We start from the raw sequence: 15,569 nt of genomic DNA on the forward strand, positions 1-15,569 counted from the left end.
TACGCTTAGGGTGTCCTGCAATTCGCTAGAATTAGTGATCTAACTTGTTAAAGCTGCCCGATCAGAGAGGAGTTCCATTCAGCTGGATGAATATCGTAAATTTGTCGTCCGCTACTGCCGCTAAGCACTGCTTCAAAATCATTCAACTTGCCTATAACTTTCTGCTGGTGTCACAAGTTACGGACGTTGCATCATTGGTGAACGTGGGAGAAACCTTCTTTAATTAATTATACGAATTTCACAAGAATCAATAATCCAATTTGTAGACTGAGAAAGATATTTCAATGTGAGTATTTTACTGCTTGAAATAAGACGCGTTATACTATATAGTCCAATTCTTACCTAAGCTGTCGACTTCTGAAATAAGCTGAAGTGGAATTCTTTCTGATTTCGTATATGTGGCAAGATTGACCCTAGTCATAAAGACAGTTATAATCTAACCTTTACTAGAATTTTTTTGAAGGCTAGCAATTGTCTTACGCATGAGTAAAGTTTACGCTAGGTATGGTAATAATGTATTCTCTATAATAACGTGCCAAGAAACGAAGTGAGTAGAGATGATCGTCGCCTGTATATTACCCCAATGTTTCGCAAACTGCATAGGCCGATGACGCTGAAAACGAAGACCTTAATCACTCTTCCTTACTAGTCCCCCATGGCCCAAACATCAAAATATGTGCATCATGTATTACTCACTATGGTGTATGTCTATATTGCGTCTATTCTCGCGTTATCGCAACAGCTACTTCAGATGGTCTGCCGTATCATAAACAGGGTTACAGATGAATGATGGCGTACTCATCGTGAGGAGTATTCAATGCAACTACAGGACCTCGGTAACTATTGCTGCACCATTTCGTTAAGCTGTGCTCTCTTCAGTGAGTGAAAACGGCCCCGCAGAAGCGAGTCATCACAGTCTTACAACCTGTCTGTTTCTTGCTCTCCTGTGAGGTACACCCTTAGTTTTAGGCCTTTTCTTGTATTTCTTTTTATGTATCCGGCAGCTTGGTCTCCATCTAGCATATTACCTGCAGTCGTCTTCTATTGCTTGGTTGCTGGGTTGTGCAGCTGCGGCGATTGGATGAATAAACGAAGTGTTCGTCTGACATTACCTAGGCAAGGATGACTGAACAGCAACATCATAAGTCGTTAGCCGTTTTCTGCTAGGGCCTGCGAGTTACCTGTACGTAAGAAGGACTGGCAGGGCATTTCTCGGGAACATTGTACGCGTTCTGATCAACGTGCTTGCTCACCCTAGAACACACATGCGCAGAACCAAACGAAAAGACACATCAGGACAGTCAGTAAAAATACCAACGAACGAAGGAGGACTGCAAGAAACAAGAAGCCGGCTTGCTAAGTATAGTCGCAGCTTGACTGATTAAAGTACAGAAGTAAAAAAAGCTCCCCGGAACTGCTCCCGTCAAGATAATCTCCCACTGGCTAAAACCGTTCTGGGCCCAAATCCAGGAACTAATGTCTTTCCACTAGCTCTGCCGATTTTCCAGGTTATAGTTTACCTGTCTGCACTCTTTATCTGACTCAGCGTAATTTAGGACAATTTATTAGCGTTGCCATCATCCGACAAGGCGTGGCACTTGCTCCTACTTGTTTCTCCAGTTGAAACCAACCTACCTGGACTTGAAGTGGTGGGCTGTCATCTTCTCTCTCGTTCCTATTATGTCTTTTAAAGCGAAGAGCTAAGGCCTGTTTCTTTTTCTGTTTCCTGACTACACGGGCAGATATACGGGAACACCTTTATTGCTCATTTAGTTGCCTAGGTTCGGCGTAAAGGACGGCAACCTGCTGGGATATTCCTTATGCTTTCTGACACCGTCAGGAGAGCGCACTGAACCGTTGGTAAGATGACTCCGATACAGTGTGGCCTGCTGTTGCTACCGCTGCAAAAGTCGTGACAATACCACGCGTCTGTATGCGCAGCTCGTCGAGCAGACGCACGTCGTCAAAGATGCTCGCTCGCTCGCTTGGTCGGTGGGACGGATGGACGAAAGGAAGAACGGTGGGTGTTTTGCTAGTTTTGCCAAATATAGCTACCTGCCGCTGCTTGCCCTAGTTAGGATCATGTGCGTATGTCTTGCCACGGCTGTATTCTTCCTGATAAGCACAGTTAAGTCAGAGCTGCGCTCCTTACCTGGATGCTCACGGCTGAAAGGAGAAGAAAAGGCAGGGTTCTGGTAAAGGCCTGTCGTACCACTAGCCGACATCGCTATATATATAAGCAAGCACCCAACTATTACATGCATCCAGCCGCAGATGCAAATACATTAGCGGGCACATGGACAATATTGAGAAAGTGGTAACTGTACAACTCACTGCTAAAAGACGAGAGTGGTCTTGTTTTTTTTTACAGAAGTAAATAGTTGGAGTCACGATTTAGGCTGATATTTCTTTGTAAGGCTGGTGTATCCTGTATGAGTCATAAATCGCTAGAACAGGAGTTATGTATCCTTTATTTTATATTACGCGTACTCGACACATGTACGCAAAAGAGAAAAGGTTCTCCTTCCTATAACTATTGTGAAGGTCTGGGCATTTGATAAAACACTAACAATATATCAAATCACGCTTAGCGCCCTCGTACCCTAACCGCGTTCGAATCAGCAGACGTTTGGCAGACCAATACTATTTTCGTAATCTTAATATTTTAAAGTAAAGCTTGAAGCTCTACGTCCGCTTGCAGCCTAAAAGATAAGTAAATACAAACTTCGATATATGGTTCCGGACAGGCAACAATCAACGACGCTACTTCGTATCTATGTACCGCCTAATTTAAGGTTTTTGATTGTCAAAACGGTCGGTCGTCATTTGCGGGACTTGTACGTTCTGTTTGTTGTCTTCCAACTATTCTCTAGTGTCTGTACTTGAAGCTGTTCTTAATTATAAGTTTCTGTTGAGAATCAGAAGTTCTACTGCGCTGTATAATTACTATAGTAAGGTATAATATGGCTGAATGATTTCAGGCGGCTGTTTAAACATATCAGGCTCGTATGCGTCTAAGAAGGCAATTAAACAGACAATTAAAGACAAAAATTACAGTTGAATAATAGACGTGCCACAGGAAGCGTGCTAGTGTCGATGACGTATTGAATATGGTAGTGCTTTGGGAAGATTAGACATGGTAATACGAAAGTAGATTTCGACGATATAGGAGATCGAAGTATTTCCAATCCATATAATTTGAATAAAAATAGGCAAACTTAATATTTGCGTGTCATGTTGTCTATCAGGCAGTAAGAAGTTGCTACGATCGTATTAAGCAGTGTGAAGTTCTCAACTTTCTCGTCAAACATAAGCAATGTAATTATGGTTTTTGTTTTTCAATCTGGACTTCTTCTAGTGTAGATGATGCATCGGGCCTCGTCACGACGCCACTCTGCAATAGGTCAAACACTCGAGCGCGAATTTAGCTCTCTGTCAAACAAGAAGGCATATAAGTACACGATAATCTGATGTTCTCGCATTGAACACAAAGATTATTTTTGCTTAGCCAGAATTTCAATAGACGTTGCTTTGATATAATGCCAGACGTTCCTACTTAGAAATAGTTTCCACCCATAGAACGACTAGAATGACAAATAACAAGTTCGCAGATGCGAAGGCGTGCGTTGTGGAAACAATTATTTTTTGGCCAGCGCTGAATTCTCTAAGCGCGTACTGATGTGATGGCCTGCAGCACGATAGGTCCAACTTTTAATCTGGTATACTGCAGATAACGGGTGAAATTATGTTTAAGCTAAACAAACGTACGACGTATTGAGAAAGCAGAATTATTTGAAGAAAGTACTGAGAATCAACTGAAAATGAACCGGACGTTAAATCATCGCTACCTGATTGCTAACTTTCCCTTTGCCATAATACCATCACAAGAGTCGAAGATCGACTATATTTCCTTTGTATTTTCGTCGTATGAGGCAAAGCTCATTTAAATCAAGGTGTGTATCGTTTTTAGGATACTGTTTCATAAATTTTATTGTAATACTGGTGTAGCTTCGGTGAAAAATAAAATAGATTGTTTTTGCTTTTGTTCCAGTTTTTCGTAGGACGTGTCGATAGCGTTGGTTGTACGGTCGGAACAAAAAAAAAAAAAGTGTGCTTGTTAAGAATAGCAAGTAACTTAAGGAAATGTACTTATATTCTGGATGATACTGACGCGATGTTGCAAGTAAACCTGCCACACGAAGTTATTTATGTTGGGGATTTTGGCGTCTATGAAAGTTGCGCACTATGTGAAAACATCATGTTATGTATTTTTAAGAGGATATATCCGAATATGCAGACTTAGACGATATCCGGATTGAGCCATGTGGTCCAAGCGTAAGATAAGAACTAGATTACGAAGATCAGAATTCGAGGATAATGCAATAAGTTTTTTTTTTTTAACTCTACATTTATTACATTACAGAACTGTAATTCCATTGAAATACCTACTGTGCAAATCAGTTTAAAGTTCTAATGACACTTCACAGGGAAGCTGATAGGCCTATAAGGAGCGTTGGCTTCTTCGTACTCGATCGATTTGTAAACAAACCCTAAGAAAAAGTTGAGATGAAACTTATCAATGTCTTGTTTCTAAGAAAGTAATATACTCATGTCCTTTTTTGAGTTTTTGGCGATGGCCAGTCAGTTCAAGCGACACATTTTACAGAGATCATGGTTTCACTGCTGACTGCGTTGTCAGTTTGGCGTTTCGAATTAGGCTCATTTTAAAAAAACTGTGTTTTGTTCTATCGTTCTTTCGTAGGCGTCATAGAGCTAGCGCTTCGCGACGGGTCGAAGCGTTGGGCATGTCGCGATCGACTATGATTTGAACGTATCAATCGCGAAGTTTATATCTGATTTGCCTCTTCTCACTTCTCCACATCGACTTCACACCACGATTTATCAGAAATATAATGACTGAGGGTTATGTCCGCATTTGTTTGATTGAATGATCTGAAAGTTGTAGTATTACTTCTTTGCTCAGATATCTTAACGATAGCAAGCACACGTTTCATAAATCACTATAACTTCATACAGAATAACGCATGGCCCTTTCAGAAGGTCCCTGTGAGGCGAAGGACTTACCCTACCTAGGACCTGGCGCCACTGGCGGCGAAAAAATATGCCGACCTATTGTTGAGCGACGGATAAGATACGCGCTCCTATAGCTCACTCGTCGTCCTTTAAGAAAAGGCCATTGTCAGCAAGCCTGTAAACTATCTCACGTACTGAATCGTTGGTTCAATTTGTATCAATTATCTCTACGCCGAAATTGAAGCAAATATTTTTCATATCTCAAGATAATCGTACCAAAGCAGATATGCTCTATTTTAGTCGAAAACCTTCTGCCACTTCTCTGGTAACATCATAATCCCGTTATTGTAGAGCTTCTGTAATTTTTGGCCGAAAAATTGTACAAGCAAATTTTCTGCATCGTTCTATTGAAACTCAATTAACATCAATAAGGGAGTTCTATAGAGACCGAGATAGATGACAGTCTGATAGTGCAAGCGGTTGCTTTGAAACAGCACATTCAGGTTCTCACAATTTGTGCCGGATAACTATAGCTGTATGTGGCCTGGCACATGATGGAAGACGATGCCTTTTCTGTTCACTGTTCTCTCTATGACTTATTGTATTCCTGTTGACAGTAGAGATCTGAATTAATTGTTTTGCCAGGCGGCAGTAACCCATAATGCAATATTCCTTTCCACTCCCATTAAACACATGGCAGCGTTTGCTTTGGAGCCAGCCACAGATTGCGAGACCTATGTCTCTCACATACGCGCTATTCTAATATGTGATCTATTTTTCATAGGAGACTGCTTTAGAAACGATTGGATTCCATTGTGTTTCTGTAAAATTTCCCAGATGGTAGTACAGCATGTAAACCCGTTTGCGTTGATTTGTGTGCGTCCATTCCTTGAACTATGTTTTTTTTTTTTGCAAACAATAAAACGTAGCAAATTTTCGTAAACATTTTCTTCAGTTTTAGGACGCCCTACCTCAAAGCTGAATAGTTTTCTTTTCTTTTAAACAATTCTACCAAATATATGATTGTTGAATTCGAAACGACTTGAACTAGGTGACTTTGGAGCCATCCAGCTAGAAGCGGTTAATATTATGTTGGCAGCCGCATATATACACTGTTGCAAATAGCGAATTCTGCCGAAGTTCCAAGAAGGGCTTTTCATAATTTATGCAATCCTCTAATTTCTGCTGATGTTTCCGTTATCAATAGATTAGCCAGATTCGATGCCAACCTGTTCGTAACTTGCCACACGCTTCTAAGTTGTCTATCTTGGTTTGCATCTTCAACTTCGATGATTAACTTACACGCACACATGAAGTGGAAATCAGAACCGTTTACGTAGATTTCTAGCAGAGAGAGAGAGAGAGAGCAGCGTTGTCAATGCCGATTTATCTCGTTGCTTTATAAACAAGGAACGCACTCGTGGCATGCCTTGGACAAATGTTGAGCTAAGATAACGGTAGTAATAATTTAACGTTTACCTTACAGCGAACGAAGCAGTCGAACGTGTTCGCAAGCACGACAAAAAACATTCACGACAAAACCTGCACGTCAGACACTTACTTTCCTCAGACTACGATAATATCCGTTACGTGATAAGCCTGGGTGGTCTTTATACCTTCTACAGAAAGCGGTTGGTCAATGATGTTAATGGTAAGTGCCACTCCATAATTTGACATAAAATTTTTTAGTTGAAACATTTTATGTACTTCAATCAAATTATAGGCTGGCGTATGATCCTACGATAACTGTTGCTTAGGTTACTGCGTTAGTATCATTCAGATATAAACTGATATCTCGATAACAAGAAGCGACTGCTCGTTCTCACGGCTCAAATGGCAACTATCTCAGTGAATTGATACCCTTGCAGCAATGGTTTCGCGTATGTCTGACTGTAAAAATTTTCCTTTTGAGAATCATACTTTTACTATAGTTTCTTATATATATTACTTACTTATAGAAATTACTATATGTATATAGTAATTTAGGCATCTAAAAAGGGCTACCGAATTAATAGTATTGGAAAAAATGGCGCTGGGTTTTAGTTGCGAGGGGCGGACATACTCAAATTTTCACCGATGGCAAACCGTTTCTCCATTAAGAGCAGGCATTTAAGTTGTACGGATCATTAAAATCAGCAACATCGACTCGAACTATTTTGGCCTAAATAACCGATCACAGTGTCCGAAATAATAACGTCCCTAACTTCTGTCCTTGTTACCGCGGAGATCTGACAGCCCTCAGTAACAAACTGAGACTCAAATCGGCTAGGCGGGAATTTCGTACCGTAACTAAAAAGAGGCGCGGTTGATTGAGAAATGAGATAGAAACATACCTTCATAGTTGATATATTTAGTTGGGCCTTTAGGTATGAACGCATCAGCATGCAGAATTATCCCTAAAAGCATTTGCGGTCTATCGCATTCTACGGCACGACGTCTGGCTAACTGGCGACGATCTAGTAAAACTGTGGTAGCAGGACTTCGTAGAAATATATAGAGTTGGCCCATTTTACTTTCATTTGACCACCAACATATCGTTCAACGTGAACATGTATATGCTGGCAAGGGCCTAACATGCATATTATTTTTTTTAACGCATATATAATGTATTAGGCTGTTACAAGCAAATCCGGTGGGTTTTGAAATATAATTTCTGAACTGTACAGCCTTGAGAATCAACATTCGGTGGTCAGTTCTTGTTCCACGGAGCCCACAACGCTGCAGAAATTCCACGATGAGTGACATCGTGCATCGAAGACATCATGCCCTAAGCGGAAGGAAGCACAGGACGTGAATTACGCAAACGTTTTACGAACGGGCTACGTTTTACGAACGAAGGCTAGCGAATAGCTGGCCAGGTGCTGGTAAGCGAAAGGCAAAAACACATTACGGCAATTGAGAAGGCTTTTTAGAACAACAGAGCTTGAGATTTAAAGGCTTTGTCGGTCGGTCCAAATTGGCATTTCACGTGCCGTACAGAATCGTAATCCAGACATTGAAAACTAGGAAAAAAAACATTGAAGATAAGTAAAAAATGAGTTTCCAGGCCAGTTGGAAATGTTTGTGGTGTATGTTATGTGCAATTTGCGGGACATGACTGAAAAAAAAGCCCGCCTGGAGCTTACGGTTGCCTAATGTAGTTTAATCTCTACCGCCAGCCAGAGTGAGACGTGGTCACCCTGAAGAGAAATCAAGTTCAGCGGCAATAGCGGGTAGGTTCGGACGTACCATGATGGTAGTATTTGCAGTAGATATCAGAAGCATCTACTACGATGGTATACTAGTCGCAAAAGAAACGACGAATGCAGCGGGCTATCTTGAATTTTTAAAATAGTTAGCTTAAGACTCATTGCCTGCTGGCACGGCAGTCAAAAGTCTGGTTGCTTCAAGACAGCGCTAGACATCATCGACATGCCTCACCTTCTGGATTGAACAATGAAATATCCAACGTTAGCAAGCCCCCAATTTTCCAGATATAAGTCTGTACGATTACAGGGCCTTTTATACCCCAAAAAGGGCAACTGGTGGGGGCAGGCGTTATACAATATCGATTTCTTCGCGAAACCAGGCTACAGAAATGACATATGGGAACGCTACTATAATAGATTTGAAGTCTTTTCTTCCGTGCCTCTTAAATACAGTGAACGGTCTAGCTAAGAACGACACCGTTACATTTTATTGATTACAGCCCGAACGGCAACTGAAAACAGGACAGAGGCACAAAATATGAATGAGGTAACACACCGGCACGACAGAATAATCGGCCGGCAACCTAAACGTTATGACTTATATTGCTCCAACCATATACATGCGAGTGCAGACCTTAACGCGGACAAAACTTAGAAATTAGATTTTTTTCTATTTAGAAGTTATCTAGAAGAAGAATTTAGATGTTCGTACTCAATAGACCGTTCACTCTGCGGAAAGCAGGTTAACCTTTCTTAAATAGAATTAACGATTACGGAAAAAGCTCTTCCAGTAGATACCGATAGGTGTGAAGTAAGGTTTGTGGCTAAGTTTAGTTATCATAGATGATTATATATATTGTACATATATATCATAGAAACTTTGGCAAGACATTTAAATCTTTAAAATTTTTGGTGTTTTTATGGGTGATGAGTTCGCAGTCAAAAGAATGATCGTCGATAACGCATCTCAATTTTATTATCATTTGGAATAAACGGGTCATTTTTCTCCTTTGTAAATATTTATGGTTCAAAAATTATCTACATCCATTGTGCATTGAATCAGTTTCGTACAGCAAAGGCCTGGTAAACATAAATCCATTAGCCGGTATTAGAATGGTGCTCGACGAATTCAGTGTACATGATCACTGCAGAGATGATACCATGCGCCCTGAATTTAGGTAATCATAAAAAAAATCAAAGGCCACTTCAGTACAGATACACAATATAGATATTGTATTTCTAGTTACCATGTTTGTCGTTGTTTTACAAGCGATGTCGCTTCAGGTGACCCTATCAAAATTTTCATGTAAAGATGTTCTGGTAGAATGTATGTATAATAATAGTATAATAATAGTATGTATAATCAGTGTACTAGTTTAGCGATAGTCTTCTTATTAAATTATATTTAAAAAATGTTGCATTCAGTCAATTACAGGTGGACAATATTTAAAAGTGAAAATTCAAATCCTACCGACCCGTAACCAATAGCATTTTATGTACGTGGCTTCCACCAAATTTGCTCGTAGTATCCGGCTTATGCGTCTTTTTCATGGAAATAAGTGCGACTTCAGAGCGTATCGATGTTTCCATACTCCTGCTACTCACACGGTATACGCAGATAACGTATATTCGCAAAAGTTTACGCCCATATCAATACTTCATGATGAATTGAAGTGTCTACCACTTTAACTTCTGTTATTTTATGACAGTCCACTGCATTAACGACACAATGTAATATATACAATCACATATCTTCAAAATTCAAAGGTTTAGAAAGTTTTAGAAGTTCTTACTCTGTACAATAAGATGATGGTTCAATGTTTTTCATCCATGCTATTGCGAGTTTAGGTCTCGTTGCTGAAAACGTTAACTGCTAAATAGAAACAAACGTCGTCTAGTCGATAATAGAAAGTCACAGAATGGACGTCTTCATGATTGCTAAGTTTTTCTTCATTCTGCTAATTATTACTGAGCGTGCTGTCACCGGTGAGATATCTGCTAGATTCGCCCACCGTAACGAGAGCTAAATATAACCAGCACTTCCGTTGACCATCGAGGCCAACCAACAAGATGTTGTTCGGTACATTGATTGAGTATGAATAAGGCGACTTTGTGAGTCCTCGAAGGAATATTAAGCAGGTTACAATTTTCTGGCAATGGACCTCACAACGGCTTCAAAGTAGACACGGAAAAGAACGATGAAACCGGTGATCCCAACATAACCCAAATATCATACCCATCAATATTTATTTGAACCCAGAATTTCTAATAAATACAACACGAACCACACAGTCAGTAGACGATGAATGAATGATACGCAACCGAAAGCTTCGAAAACCTACGTTGATAGAATGTCAAGAACTCGGCTGTTTGAGAGTACCACGATGATCGACGTACCAATAAGTGGTAATATGGCCAACCATTCTCATTGCGTCCAAGAGGGTACATATTGCGATTAGCAGGACAAACCCATGAAAACACCGCCTTTTTGTTAAAGTTGATTACACAAAATACGCCTTCATGTTTTGAACGTTGAACAGAACGTACGCGTTTGCTCATGTATTGCTAGTGATGTTCACTTATGTTGGCATGGTCTGTTTATTCGTTCGTTTGTACCATACATACTGGTTCATCAATAAGTATAATAATCACATTCTATCCTAACTGTATTCTCTCAGAAGGTGCTGCACAAGGAGGCTCAGAAGTTGATCAATGGGAAATTCAAATAAGACTAACCCCTTTATTACGGATACACGCGTCGGACAAAGGAGGCCCAAATGGCCCACGATAGAGGATATATAGCTTACGTAGAGGTTTTTTTTTACAAATGTGATGTTTTCCTAAATTACTCTGATCACTACAGATACTTAGTAACATTAAATGTTATAGTTTTATTGTTTCAATGTCGACAGGGAGGGAGATACTCCGATAACACGTTATTCTAATAAATACGAATGCAAGAACTGGGACATTGATAGAATCTAGTGTGCTGAACACGTGGCTGATTTGTAGATTATAGTGATGAATGATTTGGGTTCTATGCCCAATATAATCAGATTAAGGGTTGGTTTAGGAGGCTAGCTCCCACCATGAAACAAAGTGTCTGCGCCCGCCAGTTTCACACCTAGACCACTTCACTTCTTCTTAAGTTTACAAAATTTAAGATTTCTTCAAAAGAGTTGGGGGCTTATGTATTATGCAGTCCAGATTGCACTGCAACGGTATCAGCCTGTCATTGCAGGACCCTTACTCACCGAAACCTAGACCGCATGTCCTTGTGTGGAATTGACTCTAGTATCACTCTCAAGCAAGGTTTGTAGGGACGACGAGTGGATTTGTAGAATTCTTTAGCCGCGCCCCGGGCCATCTTCTCGGGTTCTCGGCCACGCCAATCGCACGAGTTCTTTGCAAGGTTTGATTCACCACTATTCCAACGTACCTAGCTGTGTATTAGCGTCTCGTGTGCCACTCGTTCAGGTCCTGTTAGGCCAGGATTTTTATTCCCCGTTGTCTCCCTTGTAGGATTGCTCAGTCGCTACTATGCCTTTCTAATGTGGCCTTTTCTACCGGTCTATTTCCGGCCAGTTACCTTAGTGCCGCTACAGATGTACCAAACAACGCCGCAGTGGCTGGCCCCCATCGTGAATCGGAGCTTCCCTTCAGCGGTCCGAACCCACCGGGGACAGCCCACCAAGGTGTAGTTGGCGTCATCTTCGGTACCGTTGTGACACCACACGGATATTGGAAGAGGTACCTTACTTATCTTCTGTAAGACACTGTGAAAATTTCTCATGCTTCGTCTAGAAGCGATTCATGTGGTATGCTGGTTCCCTCCGTGGTCACCGATCCAGTCAATGGCTGTTGGAATAATGTCTTTGACCGTGATTCCCGGTTTGCTATGCAGCACCGTGTCCTACTTCTATTAAACGATCTGGCTTACACAATGATAATTTACGTGTGTAACATTTGTTCTCTGAGTGTGACATCTTGTGTTCCAGCGCACGATGTATAGACGGTAAAAACAGCTCTTTAGGCCCTGTTTGTTGATGTGTTACTATAAGAAAATATTGCAGATTGGATACCAAAGAAGGTGTTTTGAAGAAAGAAATACCGTTCAGCTTGCAGTATCTATGCGTGATATTCTTTGTTCTTCTTTTTCTCGAGCGAGTTTCCCTCGCACAATAACATCCTAAAGTGATAACATATGTGTAATAATACATAGTCCAATTAGAACAACAATCGTCTCGTTACACAATAAATATCGACCGTGCTTAGGCGTTCATTATGGATCCTAGAATCCGTGAGATTCCTAATTTCCTATTAAATCTAATACCTGATAAACAGATGGCCCGTTTAGCCGGTCTGTATCGTACAGCAAAGCTCACTCTTTCGAACAGCTCGGACTACGCACTCACTTTTATTTTAGGTAGTTTGTTTCAACAGCCATACAATTACAATTCGTTATTATTATGATAAAAATTTCTATTTGTTTGAATTAAAAAAATGTCAATCTCTGATTAAGTTTGAAATGCATATCTAGACACGTACAGGCACGAAGGCCAAGGTCGTAGGTATTCAGTCACGTTACCTCTCGTCTGTCATTATTTTGATTTTGGCCTAACGTTTGCGCTTACATCTACTACAAAACGTGTATATCAACAAAAGCATCGCTAAACACGTGAACACCCTACTTTCTGTGCTAAGCTAGATCGGCGTCGGGTATGAGGGATCATTGGAAATCATAACGCTGACCCGCTGGTACTTTATCCCAGTGAACCAAATAGGAGACTAGTTAAGTAGGACAAAACGATCCAGACTCCTAACGCAGACGTGCTAGCTCAAGACAATTGCATCCGTGACAGAATAGTTTGAACATATAGAGCCGCAAGGTTTAATCTGAGGAATATTATCCAGGAACTTGGATCTGGAGGAACAGATTCAGACTGGACTCTGGTTTGAATCTTACAAGTGAAATGCAAACTGAAATAGTCAGACTTTTTACTGGAGTTAATTATCAACAGCTATTACATCAACTTCATCCTTTCTCATTAGATAATTTTAACACATTACGTTTTATCAGATAAAAAGCAATATGAGTCGATTAAAAGGCTGTGTTCGACATTTTAGGGAGCGGTGTTCTTTGCTGTGGTATGAAGCTAAGCTTAAGGTAAGGAAGCACCTATCAGATCGCTATATACACGAAAATAGATACGTGGCGTTATAGAATATAACGAACTGCCTTCAAACAAAAAAAAAGGTCCAGCACTGAGGTGATCCAAGAATATATTCACCACTCAGTTTTTTAGGCCGTCAGTAGGTTTGAATTAAGCGCGTTAAGAGTATTGTATTGACTATATGAGTATACATATCGTGACGCCATCATAGAATCATCGTGAACGGTTATATCCCGAGTAATTGCTATGGCTTCTACCTCGACAGATACAGCGTATATTACAACCTAGCATGCTCACGCTGCTGTCCTTACGTCAGTTATTCCTCTAACTCGGCTTCCGGCGCTCGAATATCGACATTAGAATTAGGTACATTGTATCCATATGTAAATTTCGGTCATTGGATGAAAATTTTCCAATGCTCAAAGCAGTAGCTTTGCCAACGTGCTTTTCTAACGTGCACACGGATCGGTATGCGAGTGATTTGTGCCATTATTAGAATATGATTAAGGCTTGAGCGGCTTATGCTTAGGAGCATTGAGTCTTTTTATCATGCACTTCCCTCAAGTTTTAGCCGAATTGACGCTATTGCCAGAAGTTATGCCAGAAGTACCATGAATTGTGTTCTTGTGACATAGCTAGCGTTGTTATCCAAGGTGTCGGCAGTGTCGTCGTCTCGGCGATTGTTCTAAGCTTAACATTTTGTTTTTTTTTTCTACAGATACGTCTGCTGTTCCAAATCATTCCTCATGGCGTCCACATGTTTGCGAAGCATGTAGTGAGAACTATATTTAGGTCTCAATCTAGGATCTTGTCACCAGTTTGTAATTGTTCAAAGTAGGACTTCGCTGTAATTTTGTACTGTAACTATATATATTAGTTTTTATATTTTTGCAATTATCTACCAAAACGATACTCGTACAATTGTCACATCGGAACTAAGCGGTTTGTTCATCAATGTAGAGCTTTCGTTTTATATGTATAATTAGTTTTTGTTCAGAAAGATGCACCGCTTTTCTTGTTTGTACCCTATAGTATTGGTTTATTTGTGAACCCGTGTCATTTAACTAATTAAAAGGACCTAAGTGTAATTTGAGGTACCCCTATATCCTTACGTAAATTCTTAGACGTAAAAAGATGACTTTTCGGATAGTTTGCCATTGCTAACGCTATAGAATAGGGTATCTTTTGGCAGGTACATGATCCTCGTGCATCTTAAATGCATCTTTATTTTTACCGATAAGAACTAGAGCTTGAAACGAACATTGTGCTCAGTGGCAGGGCTAAGTCAGTGAACTTATGTGGACAACTACAGTAATTGTGATCTCTCTAGTTAGAAAGGCAACATTTGAATTACACGGTGGAAACGTGGCAAACCGAAATGTATGTCCTTCCTTCATTACGGAATGCTGAGATTGAGATGCTCGGGGGTGTGATGTTTATTCTTCTGTCGAAACTTCCGTTATTGACTGTTATGGATGCCCAAAAAGTGCTTGATGGTTTAGCGCTAATACAACTTATTTGAGAAACGATTCAACGCAAACGCTTTCATTCAGGATTTGGGCAATAAAATATCTTATAATCCTCAATGTCACTTCTTCTACTCAGAATGTTTGGTCTAAATCGAGACAGCAGCAACAACAAAGGCTTTGCTCTTCGTACAAGGGAGATTTGCTCTCGCTTTTTCTCAGAGACATATGAAGAAAGGGAGAGGGAGGGAGATTCTAACAAGCTCCATAGTGAAGGCTTATCTTTAAGTTTCGGTAGCAAAAAACATATGGTTTACAAGTCAACGTGAATTGTGTCCGGTAAAAGAGCAATCTGGCAATAATGATGTTGGATTATTTAAAACATTCTCCGAAAAGAGTTAGAAATCCAGCGGCTCAAACATAAGATGATAATCGACACAACTGTAGACTATGGTTTGGCAAACGATCTCACCTGGAAAAAGGTGACCAAGCCGATACTGAAATATGCGGAAAATTGCACAAAATCATACCTTCGATTACTCAGTTAACTATGTTTTCCGAAGTAGGACATCGTGTTTTTAATTTCTTCTTGCATGATATACAGATGTCATCGGTTTCACTCAGTGATTATGCCCTGAACTCTGAATCAGGTGTATGATGGCTAGACGAACATTTGGTGCCTGATGTAAAATTAGACACAGTATCTG

This window comes from Varroa jacobsoni, unplaced genomic scaffold (assembly GCF_002532875.2).
Source record: "Varroa jacobsoni isolate VJ856 unplaced genomic scaffold, vjacob_1.0 scaffold_393, whole genome shotgun sequence".
Classification (NCBI taxonomy): Eukaryota; Metazoa; Arthropoda; class Arachnida; order Mesostigmata; family Varroidae; genus Varroa; species Varroa jacobsoni.